Source organism: Arvicola amphibius, chromosome 2, assembly GCF_903992535.2.
Source record: "Arvicola amphibius chromosome 2, mArvAmp1.2, whole genome shotgun sequence".
NCBI classification, from domain to species: Eukaryota; Metazoa; Chordata; class Mammalia; order Rodentia; family Cricetidae; genus Arvicola; species Arvicola amphibius.
Window position 1 is genome coordinate 34,169,849 of NC_052048.2, and position 25,070 is coordinate 34,194,918.

The 25,070-nt window shown below is 52.8% G+C and overlaps 1 protein-coding gene across 5 annotated transcripts in view; it reads left to right on the forward strand.

Annotated features, from left to right (window-relative positions):
• Atp2b2 (ATPase plasma membrane Ca2+ transporting 2) overlaps positions 1–25,070 on the forward strand; it is a 319,368-nt gene that overhangs the window by 141,457 nt on the left and 152,841 nt on the right. For 4 of the 5 annotated variants that reach the window (XM_038318675.1, XM_038318668.2, XM_038318673.2 and 1 more), the window contains exon 1: positions 18,856–18,963. The exons of the other annotated variant lie outside the window; for it this stretch is intronic. The gene's annotated coding sequence lies outside the window, so the exon portion shown is untranslated. Of the gene's footprint in view, positions 1–18,855; positions 18,964–25,070 lie in introns of those variants that run through there. 5 annotated transcript variants of the gene reach the window in all.

The window sequence follows — 25,070 nt, forward strand, 5'->3', positions numbered from 1 at the left end:
GCAGAGCCTAGGTTGGGGGTTGGCCTTGTCCTCACCCTGGGTTTTACACTGGGTCTGGGGTCTTCACTGGGGGTCTGTGGTAGGACCTACTTTAGCAAGCTTGTCTCTACCTCTCCTGCACTGGGCTCACCTGGCCGACAGGGACACAAAGCAGGCAGAGGAAGGACTGGGTTTGCTTTAGGAAAAGGAAACTTAAAACATCTGTCCATTACACACCAGCAGCAAGAGAACAGTCCCTGGGCCTGAATGTCCCCAGCACCCGGCTAAGAGTCATATCTCAGTTCATTTCAACCTCAGCTGATCTGGCAGAAGGTAGTATGGTGCCCATTTCACAGATGAGTAAACCAGAGGTGGCCTGTCTGTGTACATTTGGGAGATGGCAGGTGCCAAGCCAGTGATACAGAATGATGCTGGAGACTGCATGGTGACAATAGGGAGTTCTGGGGGTGGCGGTAAACTGGAGATCCAGTCATTGGGCTCTTTAGAGGCGTGATGTGAATATATGCATTCAGTGAGGAAGCACTCATCTCTGACCAGAACTCGGTTACTGCCTGTGACATCACCATGAGATTCAGCCTGGTTTTGGTAGTCGGTACCTCCCATCTGAAATATCTTGTTTAATTTTTAAATATTCCATGCACCTGTCACAGCCACAAGGTGCCTATGAAGCAGAAGAGATGAAATGTAGGGCAATGAGGGTCCCAGGAGCAGACCCGGGCATTAGTAGGTGAAAGAAAGCAATTTCAATGGAGTGTGGAGTCTCGTGGATATTAGCATATGGGCGCCGGTTCCTTGTGAGACCTTTGCTTGCTACTGTTAGACATCTATAACGAGGGGAAGTGGGGGCAGGGCCAGCACCTCCATGTCATCTTCACGGTATTGAACAAATTTAACATTGTTATACAATAACAAGAAAGATGTATGCAGAAATATGCCCTGCAGGGGCTGACAACATGGCTCAGTGGTTAAGAGCACTTGCTGCTCTTCCAGAGGAACAAGGTTAGATTCCCAGAATGCACATGACAGCTCACATCATCCTCTAAGTCCAGCTCCAGGGGCTCCAGCAGCCTCTTCTGGGCCTCTACAAGCCCAACTACATGCACATCCCACACATAGGCCACCCCCCCAACACACACATATACACTTAATTTAAAATATAAATATATCTTCTCAATAAATAAACACACCCCAAGTCTGAATGAGGCCTTAGGGCTGCCAGTTTGCACCCTCTGCTGACATAACCTCTTCTTTTCACAAAGAGAGAAACTGAGGGACAGGCAGAAGGTGCACTTGCTCAGGATTTCAGGCCAGAAAGCTGGTCCTTGCTGTAGCAGAGGGCAGAACTGGGCAGGGGGTCTCCTGACCCACAGGTGCCCCCCATGTTCTCCTTGAAACAAATGGCCAGGCACACCAGCTTCCCTCTGCCTCAGTCTCCTGGACTCTCAGGGGCAGTGGCTTGGAAACCAATTCTCTCTCTGGCCCCAGACCCACAAAGCCTGTTCTGAAGGTTTGTGTCACCTTCCACTCCAGCTGAATTCCCATGTAGTTGCACCCAGGAGCCACTAGAGGCGTCTCTATGTCACTAGGTCCAGGGCAGAGTAGCAGTCAGGAGGGCACTTGAGTGTATGGTGGGTGGGTGAGGGAGGATGCCAGCCGGGTGTCTGAGAGCTCACAGGCACTCCAGGCTGCCAAGAGCACAGTCTTCAATGCTCGGGATCCAGGTTCACACTCTGGTTCTACTGCTCTGGCAGTGTAACATGGATAAGTTACTTCAAAGCTCTCTGTGTTTCCTCACCTTCGGATGGGGGGAGGGAGGTAGTACCTGCACCTTCTTTGATTGCTGAGAAGCCATCAAGAGTTGTGAGGGAGGAAGGGAGAAGGGGAGGGTGACAATTGTGTGCCATGGAGAGATAAAAACTTGGGCAGAACCATGGGAGTGCCCACCCCCAACAAAGGGCCTGGGGACACCTTTGTTCTTTGGTGTGGCACAGATTTGAAGGCGGCAGGCTTCTGGTATCCACATCCCAATCTTCCCACTTGCTGATCACGTGACCTCGGCAGGTGAGGTAGCCTGTCTGTGCCTCAGTGTCCCTCTCAGTGAATCTAGTATGTGTGATACCCAGGGCACTCACTTCACGAGGGCCCAGGAATCCCATGGTGGGTTAGTAGGTGCAAGCTGCCTCGTTGTGTCTGCTGCTTCTAGAACAAGCCCAGGTCAGATTGGGTGTTCATTGTGCACATGGGAAGGGGCATCCGTGATCAGAACAGACAGGTCCAGGCAGTGTCAACTCCCCACATCTCATGTTCAGGAAGCTACTCTGCCAGAAACAAGGCTGGAGGGGACCCAGGAGCCCAGGTGTCCATCCCTGTGGCCTCCTCCTCCCTCCAGCCAGCTTCCAGCATGGACAGCCTCAGCATCCTAGAAGAAGCCAGCAGTCTGAATTCCTAGGCACGGTCCTCCAATTTTTCAACATTGGCATTTAATTCAATTTTATTTTAAGCTCCAAGCAAAACAAACAAATGTATTTTAAGCTGCTCTTGCAAATGGGCCGTTTGTGGTTTCTACTCCAGCCTGGCCCTGCCAATTCGCTTTCTTTCATTTTATGTTGTGGCGGAGAGAAAAAGGAAACTGAGGCTCAGCGAGAAATGTCTGCACCTCAGTGCATGTGACAGCTCGGCAGGGCCAGCAGGAAGTCTTCTTATTCCCTTTGCCCCATCCTAGGTCACGGAAGCTTCCCTTTTACCAAAGCTCCCAGTTGAGAAGGAGAGAGGACAGTGGAATTTTCCCCTTGGCCCAGAGTTCTGAAGTATGATGTTACAGCACCCAGTGACAGGTGCAGCAGGTACGGAGTGTTAGATAGAGAGGAGGGACACCCACCCCTTCTAGAATCCTAGCAGAGGTTGCAGAGCCCCAACCCTGGGGTAACGGGTTGAAAACCAGAATTCCAAGGGTGTCCCTGGATCTCATTATATGCCACAGTCAAGGGTGGCCAAGGTAGCCCGCCAGGAAGGAATTGTTAAGTTTGGCTGAAGAGACTGAGGGAAGAAGGAGCAGAAGTTAGGGAGCCATGTGATTGGCAGGTGGGTCCCAGGCAACCTTCCAGTTGCTTTTGCCTTTCATTGAAAAACTACCACTTGGTTCCCATTTAACCTGCCCTGATTGCCCTTCCACTTTCTTACCTGTGAGATGGGCACGTAAAGAGTCCTTACCTTGAGGTGAAGATAATATATCACAACACAGGCAGGGGACAAGATGATGGAACTCACCCTGTGTGGTCACTGGCAAGCGCCATTGCACCAGCCCTTTTGAGAATCTCTATGCTTCCCTTTCTACCACTCCCTCCGTGCATGTTCATAACCTTCACTTTGAAAACTTGGATTCGTCTTCCATCTGGGGAACACCTCTCATGTGTGGCTTCTATTCTAGACCATTCCACATTATCCTTGCCCTCAGAGCAAGCCTAGACCCAGTAGCAGCATCTTTGCTGATGAAGAAACAGAGGGTCTAAAGGGGTTAGGATATACTTGAGGTTACCGCAGATATGACTCTGGCCTTGATCTCTGTGGGAGGAAGCCCACCCAAGCTGCCATGAAGTTCTATTGAGCTGACTAGTGGGCAGTGCTGGATTGAGACCTTCTCAGGCTCACTTCTGTTTGGGGCTCAGTGTGTTTTGCAAGCAAGATCTGCGGAGCTAAAGTATTCACGTCTTTTTCTTGGACACGTTCCAAAATTATCTCCTCCCCAGCGCCAATAAGTACAATGCTGTCTTCAGCAGAGGCTACCACAAAGCAGGGGCCTTGCAGCGTAATGACCATGAGACAAAAGGGACATTTGTAGACATGACAGTCACAGGGTGTCAGGTTCTCAGACGGGACCTCAGTCTGGAGACTTAAGGATGCCGGATAAATTCCAGGTCTTTTAGGTCTTATCTGTGTGACCTTGAGCCAACTGTATAACCTCTCTGGGCCTTCCTGAGAGGGTTGTTATGACGAGAGGGTTAAGCAGTTGAGAAATAAAGCTTGAATGTGCATAGCATCTGTGTGAACAGGACCAGGTCTGAGGCTGGGCTATAGACCTGGAGGTTGGCAGGGGCAAAATGGAAGCCTAGTAAGGGTCCCTGGGGAGCAGTTCAGCTGAGGAACCCAGGAAGAGAGCATTGGACAGGGAGGTCCACAGAAGATCCATGCCTGGAACATAAGTGGCTGGGAGCAGGCAAGGGCTCTGCATCTGGGAGGCCTGGCTCACAGAAGCCCCACCGCGTGCATACACCAAGCAGAGCAAAACCTCTACGTTCCTTCTTCTCTCCACCCCCAGAGACGTGTGGGAAAGCAGGGGGGTTGCTACCAGCCACACTTGAGTTCAAATCCCATCAGCCTGCCCTAGCTGGTGTCCTGGGCGTGGCTCCTCCTCTCTGGCCTTCAGTTTCTTCTATGAGTGAGAAGAACACCACTGCTTCCTGTGGGGCTGCTGGGGGCAGCAGAGTGACACGTGGTCTCTGGCACTCGGTGGGGATCCGGAAGATGCAGAAAAATGCTGTCATGACAAACAAGGCTAGTTTCCTAGAGCTCATACTCGAGTTGACTTCCTTTCTCAGGTGGCACAATGCCAGTGCTGAAGGTGGACCACCCTGACACTAGAGTTGACTCTGGAACTCCACTCCTGGAACCAAGTGCTTCCCACTCGGTCCCACTGGCCACATTGTGTGCACCAGCCCTCCCCCAGAGTAGGAACAAGCCGTAGCCAAACTACAGCTCCACCAGCCTGAGCTCTGCCTTACAGGGTCTTGGGCAAACAATCAGTCAGTGTTTGACTAATGTCTAACAAGCCCACATACAGTACAGTTCTGGGAGCTTCCTCATCCACACTGGAAACAGGGCCTCCTCCCTTTTTATTAGCTTTGTGTCACGGGGAATGTCCTCAGCCATCTACAAGGTCCTCCAAAGATTTATCTACCATGGCCTAGCCTAAGTGCCACCCTCCAGGTCACTATGCTATGGCCTGGATATACGTAGTAATCTAATATGAACCAAAAAAAAAACACAACAAAACAAAAACAAACCATAAAGGCCCGCCGAGAGCCCGCAGCTTCCCCAGCCAGGTCCTTTTCTGCCGGACTCGCTTCCCCTAAGCAGCCAGGTTCTTTAACCTGCATTGCCTGGAAAAACAGGGGTCCAATCTTGAATCCAGCCCACACCCTCCTTTGCCACCTGCTCCTCCATGGCTCCACCACCCAGGCCTCTCCCTCTGGGCCCCCAAGCTAATTACAGCCTTCTCTAAATCATTGCAAGAAAAAGCTAATTAAATCAGGGTCGCCCATCAATTTCCTGGCTAAGGACACGCAGCCCACAGCTTGACACCTCTCTTCTTTGTTCTGGGATTGCCTTAGCTTCCTCTGAGATTGAGGTTAGAGTTTAGCTCCCAAGCCTTAGTTAAAAAGATCAAGAAGACAAGACAGTGTTCAAATTGCCCTTATATAGCGGGTCAGGGTACTGGTGTAGATGTGGACCCCATACCCAGAGCAGCGGCCGGATCTGTGTAGACAGAAGATGGATGTAAAGAGAAGAAGTGCATGACAAATGCCAGATAGGGTGCCCCCATGTTATGCTGGCACAGGGTGAGCATAGATCTGCATTCAGTACCAGTCCTTTTATGCTCAAGCAGAATGCTCCAGGCCAGGACTCCAACTTACAGACTGCTCTTGGCTCGCATGGAGGAAGTGATGTGCCCATCGCTGTTGGATGAACACATGATTGTATCATGCCTTCCACAGAGCTACACAGAGCAAAGCCCCAGGCAATAGTAGAGCAATGTCCTCTTGCCTTCTGTACTTTGGAACTGGAAGTGATCATGGGACAGGTGACTTAAAACTCTCAAGCCAATACTTGAAAATGCATGGGGGGGGGGTGAATGTGGAGAGATGGCTCAGCGGCTCCAGAGGACCCAGGCTCAGTTCCCAGCACCCACATAGCAGCACCCACAACTATTTGTAACTAGAGTCTCAGAGGATATGACACCCTCTTCTGGCCTCCACAGGCACTACATGCATGTCATGCTTAGATCCAGGAAAACATTCATACACATTAAATAAATAATCTAACAGAAGTTTAAAAGAAAAAGAAAAGCAATATTTGGTATGAGAACAAGAAGAGTTTGATGGTTAGGTGGAGCAAGGGACTAAGCCAGTCCCGTACCCCCTGCCATGCCCCCCGCCCTTTGTCACTCACCTGCAGACACTAGATAATGCCCTTTCCTGGGCCTCTATGTTCCCTTTGTAGAGAGAGTGCCTGGGCCCCGACTGTGGTAACACCTTGCCCTGCTCTGTGGTCACATCAGCCACATTCCTGGGAACTTCCCTGAAGGGTCTAGACTTTGGGACTTAGAGCCTCCTCTTTGGGCACAGGAGTGGACCAGAGATGTCATCGTGAGGCTCATCCGTAAAATGAGAACTCGTGTACCTACCAGGCTGGGACCATGAGTGGCCACTATCTTCTCTTCCCTGCCACTCAGTTATAGATGGTAAGAGCTCAAAAAGGAAAAAAAATAGGGAAGTCCACCCACTGAGGAACTAGTCCATGTGCCAAGTTCAGCCCAGGACCCAGGGAATTGTCTCTGGAGTCAGGTTCATACCCTTCTGGCTGTGTGAGCTCAGACAGGCTGCTTAACCTTTCTGTGCTTCAGCTTCTTCCTTTGACTAACAGGTCATTACAAGAAAAAGAAAAGCTTACATGGACCTAGTTCTTCGAACTGGGCCCCATGCACAGCTGATGAACTCAAACCTCAACCATTCCAATTTGAGGATGAGGATGCCAGTTGTCTATGTCACACAGTGGCATCCCTGATCCATTCTTGTCCCCCTAAGAGGAGGGTTTAACAATGCCTTCAGGTCAGGGAGGCTCTATGGAAAGAGTTCTGTGGCTGGGTGATCCCAGCCCCCTGAAGGAAGCAGCAGGAGGAGCGTGAATGCAGAGTCAGCCTGGGCTCCATGAAAAGACCCTGTTTGAGAGGGGCAGGTTCCAAAGCAGGGCTGGGCCTCCCTCTGAGGCATAAGTGGTATGGGGAGGTGCTATAAATACGAGAGGCGAGGGGCTTTCTAACTAGGCCAAGAATGTGTGTTAGCCATTGAGGTCAGGACGCCGTGGTGGCGCTTGGTTAGAAAAAGCTTATAGGGAGCTGCTATCCCTGAGTGCAGAGGTAGCCGAGACCTGAGGCTGGGGAGGGAGACTGCACCAGTGTGATCCCAAACTCCCCTCATGCCCAGAACTATGCCCCTAGGAGAGCCTCCAGTCCCTTCTAGCTTCTGAAAAATCTCTCCACAGCTTAGATCAGTTCCAGAAACCCACTCTCCAGCCCGGGTCTCAGCCAAGGTTCCCAAGGGACAGACAGGATGCCGTCCAATCCGTGAACAGTGTACCTGTCCTGTTTTGCTAACAGTGTACCACACTAGTTAAGCAAGGTTTGTGGTAAGACAGTCAATCCCCTAGATCTGAGCGGGGTGGCTTCTGGAACCCCCATGGCTGCTGAAACCACAGTGAAATTTTGCAAGTGGTAGCAGCCTCGTGGAACCTCCACACACCCTCCCCACACACTTCAGATGGATTCTCCTATGACTTATAACACCCAAGACATCCATCTGTCATGGAAATAATTCCCAGCACAGATGCATCTCTTAAGCTATTCCAATCACATTTGGTTGACTTGGAGGTGTGGGAATCCGAGGATACAAAAGGCCAGCCACACTGGGTTTCAATAAAGGAATTGTTTCGAAGACAAACGTTAAATCACACACTGCGTCAGTCAGCTTTCTGCCACTGTTGCAAAATACTTCACACAATCACCTCGTGAGGCAGAAAAGTTTAGGGCTCACGGTTTTGGAGGTTCCAGCCTGTGATGTAATGGCCATTTGCTTTGGGCACACCTCTGAGAAAGCAAAATCTTCGCTGCCAGGCAGCCAAAGGAAATAGGGGAGGGGCACATACCCTCCAAGAACCTCCTACAAGCCCCCACTTCCTATGTGGTCTGCCACCATCCATTAGTGGCACCTTGGAAACCAAACCTTTGGGGCCATGAACTATCATAAGACTGAATAATATCCTTTAGGGTAGGAACCTCACTGCTGATGTTTGGGGGTTCTGCTGTGGAGTGGTACCCTCTCTAGGTGCCTTCTATGAGTGCCGCCCCACCCCACATACCTTTCTTCTTCTTGTGCCTGCTGCTGGTCATTCCCTCCCCTCCTCCAGTGTGCACTGCCCCATGACGTCATCAACCAGTACAGGGCTTTGTTTGGTTCGTGGGTCTGGTCTTGGTTTTTGATGCTGCAATCAACAAAAGCTGGGCATACAACCCGGGGCCCGGGGTGTTTCACAAGAGCTCTCCCACTGAGCCACAGCCCAACCATAACAGTGACCGGTTCCTCTACCCCACCCAACTGCCACATCACAAAGCAAGCCTTGGGGCCCTCTGTGTCCTGCCCAGTGGACCCTACTCGGAGTCAAAAGCAGGATAGGAGGGGATACCCTGTCTGTACTCTGGAGACAGGTGGCCAGGTCCCTGTATCAAACGGACAGCAATCTTTCTTCCCTGCTGGTCTTGAGAACTCTTTGGGTTCACTCCACCGGATACATTCTGAGCTGTCACCAGCGCTCCTTGTATTGTGGCTCTGAGTGTCACCTTCATCAGTACCACTGTCATTACCAGGGCCCAAGGGACATGCCTAGTGTGAGCCCCAGGGTTGCAGCCCACGTTTCTCCCTGGCATTCTTCAATTCTTCCATGGCCATGGTCTCGGCCAGGGCAAGGAGAGTGAAGGCCGTTGGCCATGTGAAACAGGTAGGTGGGAGGAGGTCTGCCTTCACGGAGGAAGACGCAGTCCTGCCCCCTGTAGCTGCCTCAGGTAGGCGGAGCAGGCATGCCCTTTGTCAATTGCTATTTTTAGCAGAGCAGGCAAGGAGCAACAGAACCCTGCACGGGAGCTGACTATAAATGACATTCCTGTGGTGGTGATTGCATGTGTGTGTGTGTGTGTGTGTGTGTGTGTGTGTGTGTGTGTGTGTGTGTTTCCCCAAACATCTTAAATTGCCCTTCAAAGTAGCCCAGCAGCCCTCCGAGTAACTTCATCCCAGACCCAGCTGGCAGATCTCTCAAGGGGATCTCCGTGCAGTTCTATTTTAGATGTTTTTATACCCTTGTATTGTGTGTGTGTGTGTGTGTGTGTGTGTGTGTGTGTGTGTGTAGGCCAAAGACAACTTACTTGCAGGAGTCAGTTCTTTCCATGTGGTTCCCAGGGACTGAACTTGCGTTTAACATCATGTTTGGCAGTGCCCTTACCACTCAGCCATCTAGCCAGCCCCAACCTCCATTTTGCAGATGATGGAACAGGGAAAGACAGTGGTCAGGAGAAGTGAGACCTGTGGGCAGAATTCACAAGAGCCCATGGATGGCACCATCTCCCCGTTACACCCTGCCCCACGGATGGCACCATCTCCCTGTTACACCCTGCCCCACAGATGGCACCTTCCCCATTACACCCTTGCTCTGAGAGGCAGCCTTGGGCCAGTGCCACACAGGAAGATTCCAGATCAGAACTCATTTCAGGGCCAGAGGGCTTGTGTACTATAGGAGAGGGACCGAGGCATGGAGAGACCAAGACATTGAGTGTCTCATGTGGTCAAACACTAGAGAATTTAGAGAAGGGACCCTCAGTGCTCCAGAGACAGAGAGGGCTGGAGCAGAGGCTCTGGGTCCCGGGGCAAAACAAGAAAAGGGGAGAGAAGAGAGAGCAAGGCCTTCACTGGCCAACTTAGGGTGGTCCCTCATTGGTGTCGCCTGGAACTCTTGGACAGAGCAGAGTGGCAACCATCAGGAAGCAAGGTGCCAGGTCCTCCAGTTGCCATCAGAGCCCAAGGCTGGGGCAAATGAAAAGGACCAGTGGAGAAGATGGCCAGCCCCAGTTACCACTGCTGGTACCTGTGCCCAGGCAGCTCTTGAAAAAGTAGATGTCATCCTTGTAGCATTAGCTGTCACCTGGACAGGGTCTAAGTTGCCAGTGAGGTCACAGGCAGGCACCACAAGCAATTCCAGGACCCCACGCGGCAAGGTTGCCTCCAAGTCACACTGTGCAAGGTACAGGTTGCTTGTGCCCCAGAGAAGGGGCTTATGGATAATTTCTCAAAGAAGTTTGTGCTTGTCACACCTAACAGAAACAATATTCTAGGCCTTGTCTCAGTTCATTCCCAAGATGGACTAAGATGGGTGTTCCTGTCACATGACTAATAAAGAAATAGGGCTCAGAAAGGTAGAGTGATTTTCCTAGGGCCACACAGCCAGTGCATGGCAGAGTTCATATCTGAGCTGAGCTCTGCACACGTCAATAATAATGCTCTAAGTTAGACCTCTTGGCCTCGAGCCAGCACTGTTCTAGGAACTGGGGTGGGGTTAGGTGCTCCTTAGAGGCTGATGTGTTGGTTATTCTATGGGGCAGCATCTCAGTGCTTTAGCCAAGTCATGAAAAAGATGCTGTCCATCTATGTGGTAGCTCTAGGGGTGCTTGAGGTACCCCAGAAGAAGGAAGGGAGAAATTCTTCCTACAAAGGCACCCCTCAGCACCTCCCCCAGATTTCCAGACTCCCTCCCTTCTTTCCTTCTTTGTCATCTATAAGCTCCACTTCCAGAAGACAGTCCCCATACCATTAAGCATATAGTAGGTGCTTAATTAATGCTGAGGTGCAAAGCAGTGTCCACTTCAGATTCTTCTTAATTTGGGTTCGCAATCAAAGTCCAGTTTCCATATGAGTTGAAGATGTCACCTTGGCAGAGTAGAGATGAAGAAGATACAAGCTGGATTTTTCTAAGCACCTATTATATACCACATGTATACGCATGGCTCACTCATGCCTCATGGTGCGCCCATAACCCCAGGCATTGCTCCCACTTGGCTGATGTAAGAAATGAAATTCAAACTGTCTCAGCAACCATCTCTCAGCCACCCAGACCTAAGCAGCAGCGATAGGGTTCAGTTACAATCACCTTGACCCCTAACCCTGCTCCTCTGTGCCCCCAAGAATGGCACAGTACCTTGTTCCTATTGGACAGACCCTTCCATGCTCTCCTTCTATTGAGTCTTTGTCAAAGGGAAGCCAGGTCATGGGGACTGGGGGGGAAGGTCAGAATGCCATAGATGCCCCCTGAGTCCGTCCTATCCTGGTGACTGCTGGTACAGTGTTCTTTCCTCCCTCGCTGTGGGCTGGTGGTGACAGCAGCCTGCACTCAGGCGCACTGTTGTGGCCTCATTGGTGAGCCACAGCTAGTGAAGATGAACTCCAAGCAAGGTGACCTCACAGGGTGGTTGGATTTCTTCATGGGCCAGAAGATCCCATCACTGGCTTTGTGGTGCATGTCGTAAGGGAAGCAGTCCCTGCTTGGCCTCAGACTCCCAGACTGTAAGCGGGAAAGACTAGGCTGGGTGGAGGGCAGGGAAGTGTGTCCATGTGAACCAGCTCAAGACAGCTCTCAGGAGGAATTCCCAGCAGCCTCTGGGGAGGATGTATAAGGTCTAGCTTAAAGAAATCAGTCAACTCCATCAGTATCACCCAGATCAGCTATCAAGGGCAGCCAGTCCATGAGCCCAGCTCTGGCTCTCACCCTGCCTTTTCCTCTCATTCCTCCCTGCTCCCCGAGGCCACTCGCGGAAGTTCCTAGCAAGAGGCAAACCTCCCCTAGACCAGTAACAGGGAGACAAAGAGTTACTCAGCTGCATCCCATCTACGCCTACCAGCTGGGCAGGTTTGCTCTAGTGCTCTCTGAGCCTCTGTCTGATCATCTGTGAAATGGGGTGATACTGACATTGCCTTGACAGGCCCAGGAGGCTTTCAATGCATCCTCGTGTGAGGTCCTAGGGTAACCTCGGTGTACAGTGATTCTTCCATCCAGGCCACCTCTTTAGTCACACCAAGCAACAGTCCTGGCTTCCCTGAGACTGGCATCAGCAGGGCCACCCAGGGCTAGTCCAGATCCTGTCGGGAGACATTGTGCCCTGACTAGCGAGTCCTACTCTCAACTCAATTCCTATCCCCTGTCAGGTCTCCTACAGTCTGCCCTCTTCCACACTCTGGGCATGGTCACTGGTGCTTCTGACATTCTCCATGGACCCTTTCTCTCACTGAGAAGCTAGCAGGGTTGAACATGCGGGGATGGCCAGGAAGACAGCAGGTTCATACAAACCCCAGCCTCAGTTTTCTCTGGGAGCCTTCCCAGGATACAGACAGGCATCTGTAGAGCGGCCACACGGCCACCCCATGCCATTGCTCTCCCCTCCAGTCCTTCAGCCCTCCTTTCCCGTTCCTCAGAATTGCATGGTGCTTTCCAGCCTCAGGACCTTCACACAGTCTATTCCTGTTGCCTGGCACACCCAGCCCTTTTGCCTGGCACCCCCAGTCCCCTGCTCAGCCTCTACATCCTGCTTAGTCACAGCCCTGCAGGGAAGCCACTGAGTCCTTCTGCCCTCACCAAGAGGTCTGATGCTGTGTGAGCACTTTATGCCCTGTCTCACTCTCCCATGGGTGCACCCTGAGGTTCTCCAGTCTCCCGTGTTCTCCATATCTGGCAAATTTCTAGCAACTGAGAGGTAGGTACTGATGGATACTGAGTCTATGAGCTTGGAGAAGTGGGAACTGTATGGAAGTGTATTCGTCATTTAGAAGAAAAATCTGAGACCAGAGAGGTGGAAGACTTGTCCAGAGTCAAACAGCATTCCAAGAGCATGGGGCCAGGTCAGTTCCAGCCCTGTGCTCTTAGTGCCCACTTGGGCTCCCTGCTCATCTTAGGGTACCATGGAGATCTGAGAGACACATGAGCTCCCTAGAAGTCCCCAGAAGATCTGAATAGCAGGGAAGGGCTGTAATGGCTGGGGCCAGCCCCAGAATGAGCCTGCGGGTCCAGCTATAGAATGGAAGACTCCCAGAAGGGCCTAATTTCTGGTTCTGGTTCCATCTATGGAACCCTGGGTTTGGGGCCGCCCATACTCTACCCAGCTTCTCCATCAGTAAAATGATGTAGTACTCTGTACACTGAGGCTGCTGTGTGTGTGTGCATGTATGTGTGTGCGCACATGTGAGCAAGTGTGTGCATTTGTGTGCACATATGTGTGTAAGCACATGTGTGTACTATGTTTCTGTAAGTATGTATGGAAGCATGCACATTAGTGCCAGAGAGGTCACTATGCAACAACAGTGCAACACAGACACCAGGGAGGATGCCCTCTGCCCTGATTTCTCACCTGTGCGCCCCCAACCCTCAGAAGTTGGCTCCACCCATCTCACCTGCTACCCCCTCTGCCTTGTCCTCTCCAGGGAACCTCAGTCTCTCCCAGGTCCCACAGCCTCCACAGTATAGGAGAGCAGAGAGATCCCAGTGCTGTGTTCCAATCTTCCACCCTGTGCCACACAGCCATGAGCAAGCCACACACCCTCTCTGGCCTTCTTTCCCATGTCTAGGTTGAGACCTGACAGTACCAAATACCTCCTTGGATAGTGATGAGCAGTGAATGACAGCGTGTGTGTTGCAAGCCAACAAGGAGGGGCCTGACAAATGTCCAGTTCCCTTCCTCCTCCTCCTCCTGCCACCCCAGTTCTCATCACCTACACCCTGTCTGTCCCCACCGTCCTGCTCTTCTCCCTTCAGGAGAACTAAAGTCCACACACACCCAAGTAACCGGAGACCCCAACACAAAGCCTTTCATTCAGTGAGCACTGAAGGCTTGATTGGCTGATCCACCCAAAGAAATGACTTCATGATCTGCTGCGTGTGGCTGATGTGACTTTTGGGGATAAGAGCTCCAGCCTCCTGTCCCAGTTAAGGCCTCTTTAGACAGAGGCACTAGAGTGAAGGTGGGGGTTTTCCTCTACCCCTTCTAGGCTTATCATACGGAGGGAACCCCACTCATTGGCAAACTTCCTACACTAGAAGCCCCAGTCCAAAGAACATTTCCAGAGCCACCAAGAATGGCAAACACAGACCTGTTCCAGGGATTGCATTTTCATTCAACAAACTTGCACTCACCGTTTCAATCGATAGATGCTGAGGCTTTGTGTCCATCGCCAGGAATGCCACGGGCAAATGAGATCCAGGTTCCTGTCCCCAGGAGTACATCAGCATGCTGCACACATATGCATAGGAAGGTCAGCTGATGGAGCAGGGAAATCTGGGAGGCGCTCAGGAAGGACGGACTGCTGGAGAGGACTCCTGAAGGATGAGTAGGAGTTCTCCAGGCAGGGGGCGGGAAGGATAGGTTTGGGGAGCAGAGAAGCAGGGTGTGGAATCAGAAGGTAATGGGAGTGTCAGAGCAGGGCTGCAGGGGTGGGCAGGTAGAGTTTTCAGAACAGGCAGAGACCAAGGTCATCAGGGTCACAAGGCAGAGTGGATGGCGGGGAAGTGGCTGTGCACGCTGGCAAGGTGGTGCCAGCCTGAGGGGAGCACGAAGGAGGTTGCTTCTGGCCTGAGACGCTTCATCCATGCCGTCCTCGGGGTCCTCCATCCCCAGCTCTGCGGTACTCGCCCCTGTGACCTTGGTTCCATTACTCGGTGAGCTCCAAGTCCAGGAGGTCTGGGATTCCCCTCAGAGGTCAAGCAGGTCACAGGCTCACATCTGCCACTGGTGTGGGAGCCAGGGCTGACAACTTCTGCATGTGACCAGAAAGAAAAGCCACATCCCTTCCCATAACCACCAGTGAGGTCCGAGGGCTGGGTATGCCTAGGCATTGCTTTTTGGGCCCCAGTGTCTCCAGTCTCTGTGATTTTGACTCACTGATCTAGCCCACTCTGCCTCAGTTTCCTTCTCTGTAACTTAGAACTACAGTGAGGACTCAGCTCCCAGGGTTTCACAACAGGGGCGTTGTATCGAAGGCCTGATGGTGACTAGGTTGTCAGCCACGTGTGACAGTCACTGGCGATCACCAGCAGTCAGACCCATACCCTCCCATGGAAGGATCTAGAAGCAAAAACCAGGACCTGGGGGCTCAGGTGGGGGCCCAGCTTTCCTCCTGCAGGGGTATCTAAGAATGTCCTCTGCCAGGAAATGCGAATGGGAGAGACCCAGCAGGTCACATTTCAGGGAACCCCAAGCCCTGTGTCCAGGCCATTATTAACGCCTGCCACTCTCCCCTGTAGCTGGTGTGACTCTGGCAATAAGCCAGCTGAGACCCAGAAAGGTTGAGTCGCTAGCCCAAGGACACCTCAAAGGCAAAGGATTGAGCTAGTTTTGAAACTCGGGTCTGGAGGACACGAAGGCCAGCTCCACAGTCAGCAGGCTGTAGGGGTTTGGACTAGTCATATGAGTACAGAGTGGGTGTGGGCCCCCATGCCGCTGAGGGGAATCTCGGAAGAACCAGGCCATGTGGGCTCTTGGGCACACACTCTGATCCACTCAAAGGCATCAACTGCAGGGTCCCTGGCTGTTACCTCAGACTTAGGAGGCCTCTGGTAAGTTCAGAGGACAAGGCCTAGGACCCCAGTGGTACACATATGGGCTCTGGCTTGCTTCTGTCTTCTGCCTCTACTTGTTGGGTCCCCAGATCTGCAGGGCTCCATTTTCTCTTCTGTAAAATGGGAACATGTAGTTGTAGAGGTCAGAGAAAGGCACAGAAGGGGTTTGGGAAGGAGCTTCTCTCCTAAAAAACAGACAGATAGATGCTTTTGGTGACAGTGACCATGTGCCTCAAGGGTACCTCCTATCTCTCCATGGAAAGCCAGCGACCCAGGCAGGAGGCCACTGGCTTCTGACTCCAGCATACTGGTCTTGGCAAAGTGGTTATCTCCATTCAGCCCTGGCCCTGGCCCTAAGCCCTTCCCCAGTGTTGCTAACTAAACCCAGGAGTTATTGGTTGTTCTCCTGCCCTTCCGACGCTTCACCCCTGCCCTGTTCCTGACCCTCAGACCAGGTCCACCATAAGCCTGCTCAGGCTGGGTGAAAAACTGTTGGTGACCCTCCCAGCTGGCCACCTGCCTATGTGCCCTGTTCCCCACGGGTAGCCCAGATCGGTCACGTCCAACCTCTTCAGGGTTGCAACATACATGTCTTGTTTGTCTGATTGCCCAATGCCCCAACTTGCCCAGACCCCTGGTCCCTAACATATCCTGGAAGGGCAACACAGTGACCTAGAAGTAGCCACAGCCAGAAGAAGAGGTCCAAGGTCCAGGGCTGGGGCAGGCAGATGTCCCTGGCCACCTCCTACCCTCTAGGACATTGTTAGGTAAAGCATTCATAGCCTTTCCCTTGGAGTCTCAGCCTGTGCCACTGTACTGTGGGAGGTCCAGTTCCCCAGGGTCTTGCTGGGTCTGGTACTTGGTGGATCAAAATCACACAGAAGTGACTCAGGAAGGACTTTATTGCATCTATAACATGCTGGCACCTAGTATATGGAGCCCTGTGGAGCCATCTGATGTAGACACAGCCCAAGAAGAGAAACAGACTTGTAGACCGTCACAGCATGGTATGGTCAAAGATGAGACTGAGATGAACCAACTGAGTATATGAAAGTAGGTAGGAGTGTCTGGCAAAGGGGAAGATGAATATGGCTTTTCAGGATGAGCGTAAGTTCATGGGCCTAGAAGCCACTGGGATATAAACTCAGAGACAGAAGGACACGGGGCCTGGCTCACAAGGAGTTGGCTATCTGGGTTCATTTCTGTCGGATGTTAGTTTTAGACTCTAAGAAGCAAAATCTGAAACTGATTGAATGTTGGAGCTCTTGGTATCTGTGAGTGAAGCCAACATGTCTCCATGGTCTCACTGGGCAAGCCGGACTCAGTCCTTCAAAGTAAATGAGTACTGGGGCCCCTGCCAGGCACCCCCACTATCTATTACCTGTAAGCAACCTGGACTTGGGCCTAAAGACCTCAGTCACAGGGACAGTTTATCTAGACAACTGTGTAGGTTTGCCTGACAGCCACACCCAGCCTTCTCCTCTAAGTCTTCATAGTAACCCCCAGGGTTCAAGGCCCTGTGGTTTCCTGATCTGCAAGTGACTCTGTACCCAACACAGGAAGGGACATAGTGGGGAAATGGGTGACTCCCAGCTCCCACTCTCTGGGTTCTGTTTGTTCACCCCAGACACAGGCACGATGGCAGACTCCTGCACACACAGTGAGCTGGCCAAGGCCTCACCTGCTGCCCTCTAGGCCCACCTCCCTGAGCCAAGATCCAGGGTTTGTCTAGGCCTTGGTGGGGGCAGGGTGGCCTCTAGCCTCCCAGCCTGGCCCTTGGTCACAAGGACAGTGCTGGTTGGGAGTTTATATGACCACTAGAATGCCCCCAGGAAGGCTGGGCTTAAAGAGAATCAGAGATGAGACTGGTTTTTTGGGGGGTGGGGGGCAGTCCTGGTCTATTGACATGGGCAAGAGTCCCTCTGATGGGGCCTGAGGCTCTCCAGTGTCAACCCCAGAAAGGGGTCATCCCTGAGTCACATTCTTGTTCCATGGACAATTACCAGGGCTGGGCATCCTCAGCATCTGGGTACCCCCACCTCTATACATGCTCACACATGCAGACCGCTGCTTGGCCAGGGTAGATGGGACCCTATGATCAGTCTGGGGGTTTGAAGATTAGTGGTGGTGGTGGTGGTATGACCTTGCTCTGGGCCCCTGCTTTGGGCTCTGCTCTGGCTCTCTCCCTCCTCAGCCCCTCTCTGCGTGGCGGGTTCTGATTTTGGTGCAGTGCAGACTTTCAGCTTAACGAGACAAATTGATATTCCGTGCCAGCCGGGGATGGAGCAGCAACAGGACGCTCAGAAAGGCGGGTGGCTCCTAGGTGGGCAGAAGTGGGGGTGGGGAAGGAGGCAGCTTTTGTCTGGAACTGGTTCAAGGGGAACCCCCCTTGTCCTGCCCCTCCTGCACCCACACAGGCTGACAGATGCTCCAACACACTGGCCTTGAAGGTCTTTCTACAGGCCATACCCTCTTTCCAGCAGGATGCCACTCCTGGGGTGTGTAGAGGCATGACCATAGTGTGTGTGGGGGGGGTACCTCAGCCAGTGAGGAAAGTGAAGGAAAAACTCCTCATCCAATAAGACCCCCTCAGCTGGCTGCCAGGGCGCTAGTCCCTGGAATTACAGTCCAGGTCTGTCTGGAATTAAGAGTCCACAGGTCTGCTCTGAGAGGAGCTGAAACAGGAGGAAGGGAGCGGCTGGATGGGAGAGTCTATTCCTGCAGACTCCAAAATGGGATCACTCTGGAGTCGCTAGAAGTGATTAGCCACCGGTGGGGTCACCCCCAGCTCATCACAGATACCTTGGCCGATAGTGGGAATGTGCTAATACTCTAGCGGAGAAATGGGCTTTTCAAGGATTCTCCTGATTCGACCCATCCCCACCCTGGGGCAGGTGGGCACACCCAGGCACCCCGTGGGACTGCAGAGGGGTGTAGGTGACAGCAGGCAGCTGGCTGGGGAGTCTGCTCCACAGACCCTGTCACCATAGGCGCATTTAGGTGTTCCCACCTTGTGCGGTCTTTGCTCCCAGGTATAGAGGTATTCTGTCAGTATCTGCGGAGGCTGGAACCCCCTGCCTATCTAACAAAGTAGGAAGTGACTTGGGGAAGGTTTGTGAAAACAGTGCCTCCTCCTTTTCTCTCACCAACCCCTGATCGTCCGGGGCTGAATCCTGACCCTCCCCTCCTCGTGCCCTTGACACAGCCTCCAGCGAGAGGGGAGCTGGCCTCTCCCTAGGGTTCTGCGTGCGACCGCCAATGCGTCCCATGGGAGTGATGCCCGGCACCGCGCTCCCGGACGCAGGGTGGTTTGGTCCGCGCTCGAGCCCCTCCCCCGGCGGCCGCGCCCCCCCAGCCTCAGGCGCGATGGTACAGTCTGCGCAGGGACCGGGCGCGCGGGCTGGGCTCCGCGCGGCGCCAGCTGCCGCACCGCGATTACGGACTGCCCGCCTGGAACCCGAGCCGATCGCTGGCGAATGCCTTAGCCAAGTAAGTAACCGGCATCTCTCCCCTCACCCAAGCTTGAGAAAATAAAAAATAAAGGCGCCCGGTCCCGCTTTCCCCTTCCTCCCTCACCTATTTGATTTGATTTGATTTGATTGCATTTGCCGTTTTTTCCCCCTAGTGCTGATGGTGGCGGCGGGAAGAGGGGGGTGGTGGGAGCTTGACTTGTTTATCTAAAGGCAGCTGGGGATGCTTGGGATCCCGGGATGAGAGACAGTCCAGGGTGAAGGGCTGGGTGGGGGCTGGGGACAAGAGCAGAGAGTACCGTAGAAGGGGATGCAGGGTCTCAGGTGGATGCTGGTGGCCTCCAGATGGCATATGCCCCCAGGATGTTATGCAAGGGCTAGTGGTGGCAGCCGGTCTGCAGAAACACCAGTCTCCTCTTGATCCCGGCCCCTGGAAGACATAGAGTACTGGAAGGTGTCCCAGGAAAGAGCCAAGGGGAGGCTCTTATGGAGGGTCCCTTTGATGATGGACCGCTGTGTACAGGGATCCACTGGCTGAGGAAAGCTAGGCATGTGGTGACAGGGATGTGTCCTAAGTCCCCTCGATGGCAGGCAGGGGCAGGAGTGGGTGGGCAGGCCATTTTGCAGCAGTCATGCTAGATGGATAGAGGAGTTGGCACTTTCATCCTGAAAGCCCAGCTCCTCACTAGCCTCCTAGTCTAGGTGGCCCCTCTGAGCACTGAGACACTTGGGGCTCCTCCCTGCCTCCCTGAAGGATCTGGACCTTCTAGGGTGGGCAGGTACTGACAGCCAGCCCCTTTAAGCCAAGAAGCTGACCTCTGCTCCACATACTGAGTGGTGAGGGAACCCTGCAGCTGGCCGAACCCCATCAGGGAAGCCCCCCTCCTTAGAGGCTGAGCCTGGCTCGACCTTCAGAAGGGTAAGGGAGAAGGCCAGCCACCAGCAGAGCCGAGAGTAGAGGGTCTCACTGTGACGCTGAGTCCCAGCAATGTGGAAGGGGCTCCCCTCCACTGGGCATGGCTCGCTACATCACTAGGAGGAGCAGAGCTGACGTTTGGGGCATTTCCCAGAGCGGCGGTTGCCATCCGGAGAAATTCTCTTTTGACGTGTACAGTAGGAGGGGGCTTGGAGCACAGGCCTTGGAGCTTGGGGCTTCTGCCTGGTAACTTCCTTGAAGGGGCAGTGGCAAGCAGGGGCTGCAGTCTGGGGAGTCCGCAGTGGAAGAGGCACTAGGGGAGGATGCTAATGCCTCCCATTTAGCTACCTTCACAACCCAGTCCATTTGCATGAGGTTGCATGCATGTGCACAGATTCACTCCAGTGTCTGTGGGCCAATACAGAACCCATAATTAGTGCGTCATGCATGTTCATATCATAAATGTAAACACACAATGCCTGTACTAACAGATGCACCGTAGCCCCTGCACACACAGCGCACATCCCTGGCTTTCCAGGACCCTGTGTTGAATGCAGCATGAACACCCCAGCTGGTGTAACCAGCCCCCACATGCGTGCAGCCCTTGTACACACAGGGACCTGCAGCAGCTACAATAGTGTACTCTCTACCCATGTGAGGGCTGCCCCAGGAGCGCAGGTGACAGATGCTCGACACTGGAATGCCTGTCAACACAGCACCCCAGAATGTCCCCACAGGTGAATGTCAGTGCCACATGTAAGACAACAGTGAACATTGCTGCTGCACCTCTGCAGACACGGGGTTATCCTCTCAGCTTCCAGAAGCAAAGGTGGCCCTATGAGCTCTGGGAAGAGGCCCCTGGGGGACTGACTGTGAGGCCAGAAGGACACTGGATCCTGAGTGGCCACCTAAGCTTCCTGAAGGCCTGAGGGGCGGGTCAGTCCACGTTCCTGGGGAACTGTGATTGGACTGAACAAGGCCATCTGTGGTGATTGATGGTCTGCAGAGAAGGCTGCCTGGAGTTGGAAAGGAGACAGAGGAGGGGGTGGGTGCAGCTGCTGCCCATTGGTCAGACCACCAGCAGCCCAGAAAGCCCATCAGCCCTTTCTGGAGCCAGGAACCCAGCCCACTGGTGTGTGGCCTCTGAGAGCTGTGTCCCGGGGATTCCTTCAGTAGCCTCTAAGTCCCCTGGTTAAGGGCAGAAAAGCTACCTATGATTTAGTGTGCAGAGTGAGAGACACCCACCCCTCCACAGCCTGCCCCTGCTCCCCTCACCCAGCCTTAATGGGAACCTTAGCAAATATTACTCCAGCTAGCATCCACTGAGCTCTTTGCCCCATATACTTTGCTTTGGTTCAACTGTCCTAGTGTCCCCACGTCTCAGGTGAGAAACAAGAAGCTACCACCCAAGGTCACACAGCTATAACTACGGACACTTCCTTTTGAGCTCCTAGCCCCTTGGGTATGAGGTCAGGCCAGTTGGAGCGTCACAGGACAGACACCCAACAGGGGCGGCTTCCTGTCTACTGTGTCAGGAGCTTGGCCTCTGTCAGATCTCACAAAAGAAGCAACAGTGGCCCATGTGGACTCTGACTGTCCCCATGTGTTGCCTCCAGGTTGAAAGGAGGAGTGCCTCACACTCCGCTCCTGGCCACCTGTGTGACCTTGGCTGCACTACTGCAGCTCTCTGTCCTGAGTCTTCTCACCTGTGGCCAGGATGCCCGCCCCACCGAATCCTGCAGCTGGCTGAGAGCTGGGGCACTGTCATGGGGTGTGTGCAAAGAAACAGTTGGCATCAGGATGTGCAGGCAGGATAAGGGCCAAGTCCAAGGTCAGAGGAAGAGAAAAAGGGAGGAAGGGAGAGTAGGGGCTGCAGGCTCCCTTGCTTTGATGGCCAGAGGTGGAGTGGGAGAAGTCCCATGTGTGGTCCCTTCATGCTTTAGGAGGTCTGGGCTACTGTTCCAAGTGATTCAGAATCTAACCCTTTCCCCCAGGAGCTCAAGGGGACTGGGAGAAGGCTTGGGGAAGCTAGGTGGGCCTGGATGTCATCTTGGAAACAGGTCTTGGGGAAATGGCCCCTCCTGTCTTAAATCTTGTTTCTCTCTAATTGGGGGTGGGGTATGGATTAAAGTGAACTATAGGTGATTTTTAGCTATTATATGACCAGCCTATAGGATGTATTGGGTCAAGATTGGGAACCTGAAAGTGCAGAACGAGGCTCTTCCCATCGTACTCAACTCCCAACGGAGTGTCACATGCACACATGTTGTAGAGATGGTCAGATTCCCCCACCCTTGCCTAGAGTACCTAGATCACCTAGAGTACCTGTGGGAGGCAGGGTGCCTCTCTTGCTTAGAATCTAGCCCACCCTGCTCTTACTCGAGACCAGAATCGAATCGTAAATCTACAAAGGTTCTTCTCCTCCCTCTTCTCCTCCTCCTCTGCCTCCTTCTTCCTCCTCTTCTTCTTCTTCCTCTTCTTCCTCATCCTTCTTATTCTTCTCCTTTTTCTTTCTTCTTCTTTTTTCTTCTCCTGGTGGGAGCCTTAGATGAGGGAGTAGTTAGGGAGAAAGCCCCTGGACAGGGACAGCTAAGTGTCTGCTATGACCCTCATGGAGAGCTGACAGCAAAACGGGTGTTAGCAGGTGCTACCAGGCTTCAGGCAGGAGGACAGAACCTCGGGTCCCTAACTGACAACAGAGGAATGGCAGTACCCACTTAGCCAGCTCATGTGAGAGACAGTAAAGGGACACAAGGAGCTGGGTGAGAGTGTGGTACTTCCGTGGTACCATGAGAACAGATGAAGGTGGAATCACAGAGTATGGGGGAGGACCTCTACCACCACTGTCACCACTGCTCAGGAGTGCCCCGGGCTAGCAGCTTTGTGTCAGGGCGAGTTGTGCACATGTGTGCACTGCCCAGGACTGCTGTGTGCTCATAATAGGAACGGATGACCCTGTATGCAGCAAGCTGAGGACCTGCCCTGGCAAGAGTGCTGAGGCCACCCCTAGTGTACAGTAGGGAACTCTGCAATGGAGTCTGGCAGAGTTTTAAGGCCCCACGAGCATCACACATGAGCATCTGCAGGGCTAGAGAGCTGCACACATAGCCAAGGACCATGGTGGTGAGAGTGGGAAGGAAGGCATGGGCAGGACAGAGGTCCCCTAAGATGAGAGGAAGTCTCGGCCTGTGGGTCAGATGAGCTGGGTTGCCCTAGCCACTGGACCATGAGTGGCAGCGAACTTCAGTGCCTTTCATTAGGCTGGTATCTAGTGGTCTCAAACTGATCCCTTGTGAGTGGCCACCAGAGGACAGGGCCAAGACGTGTCAAGTGGTCTGCATGATTGATGGTGGAGACTGCAGTGGTCAGTTGTGGCCACTTTCTCTGCGGCCCATCACAAATTTCTACAAACTGCGTAGCTTAAAAAACAGAAAGGTATTGCTATGGCCTGGAGGGCAGAAGAAGTCTGTCGTGAGGTTTGCCCAGTTGGCACCTCCTGGAGGTGGCCAGGGAGAATCTGTCCCTACTTATCCCCTAGCTTGGAGACCTGTGGCTGGTCCCTGCCTCTGTCTTCAGGCCCCTTCTTTGCCATGCCTGGTGTCTCCTAGGAAGATGCTTGCTCTGTGATTAGGGCCTACAAGTTGTAACAAACACGATGTAGAAATCCTGGTATGTTCTGAGGGTGCAGCTCAATTTATTGAATGTTTATAGCTTCTAGGAGGTGGTTTCTCCATCATTCTCAACCATTTTATAGCTAAAAGAAGCAAGAGCAGAGAGGTTAAGATGGTCCCCAAGTCACACAGTAAGTGAGAAAGTACTGGGGCTTGAACCCACATCTTCTCTTCTCCATATTTTCAGAGCTCTGCTTGGGCCCATAGCCAGGATTCCAAATGGCGATGGCTCCTGGGCCCCAAGGGTGCTGTACACAGAGGGAAGAGTGATCTGCCTTGACCATGAGAGGCCAGCATGTGGAAGTGTGCCGAGAGCCACGGTCCCTTCCTAAGAAGCCCCACCTACCCCTATGTCCTTATCCTTGCGGGATCATAGTCATGACAACACACTAGTCCCCTTATGAGGAGCTATGCTGTGTCCTCAGTATTTGGTAAACGTTTCTTTATTTTGCTGTGTGGGAGGGGATTGTTTCTTGCAAGTCACATCTTAGGGAGTTGACTCTAGCATTCAGCTGCATGTAGTGACACAAGTGGCTTATATTCAATTTGTACCTTTGGAAAGTGGGCACAATACCAGTCAGTGCTCATCTTCCTTATGGTGGGGGCAGCTGTGAGGGGCAAGGATATTCAAGTTAAGTGGTCACTGTGGCGTAGTCCAGGTTGAGCCTCAACACATTCCTCGGCTGTCAAATAGAGTCTGTTGTGGTTCCCTTATTGCAGTTGGCCCTCTAGGGACATGAGTTTCCACATCTGTGGATTCACAACAGCCGCCTAAGAAATACTCAGTGGGCTTGGGAGACAGCTCAGTCAGTGAAATGCCAGCTGTGAAAGCATGAGGACCTGAGTTCAAATCTCCACCAGCCCCATAAAAGCTGGGCGTGGTCGTTCACAGGTACCCTTAGCTCCAGGGAAACAGAGACAGGCCGGGAAGCTTGCTGCCTGGCCAGTCTAGCACATGGGTGACTCGGGTTTGGTGAGAGACCTTGTCTCAAAAGATAAGATAGAGAATAATAGTGTAAGATTTCCAGTGTTGATATCCAGCTTCCGTATACACGTATACAAGTGCATACGCCTACACACGTGACACACACACGTACACATACCATATATTACATGCACACGCAGAAAATATTCAAGAAAAATCTTACCTCTGGACTGAACATCCCAGACATTTTTCCTATTTTTCCCTGTAAGTAACAAGTGTAAAACTTGTCTGTGTGTGGCTGAATATTATAAGTCACCTGGAGATGATTTTAAGTTTATGGGAGTGTAAAAACCAGACAGAGGACTCTCGCCTGTGACCCCAGCACTGAGGAGGTGAAGGCAGGAGGATTGGGAGGTTAAGGTCATCCTTTGCTGCATACCTTGGACTACATGTGACCCTGTCTCAACAAACAAATGACAGCCACAGCCAAAAAAGATCTGTGGGAGGTTGCTCCTAAATTATATGCAAATACTGTGGTGCTTTGGGAAGACCCGAGTGTCTGGAGATGGCGGGTCTGCAAGGGGTTCCTGAGGCCCAGAACCTTGGTTTTGAAA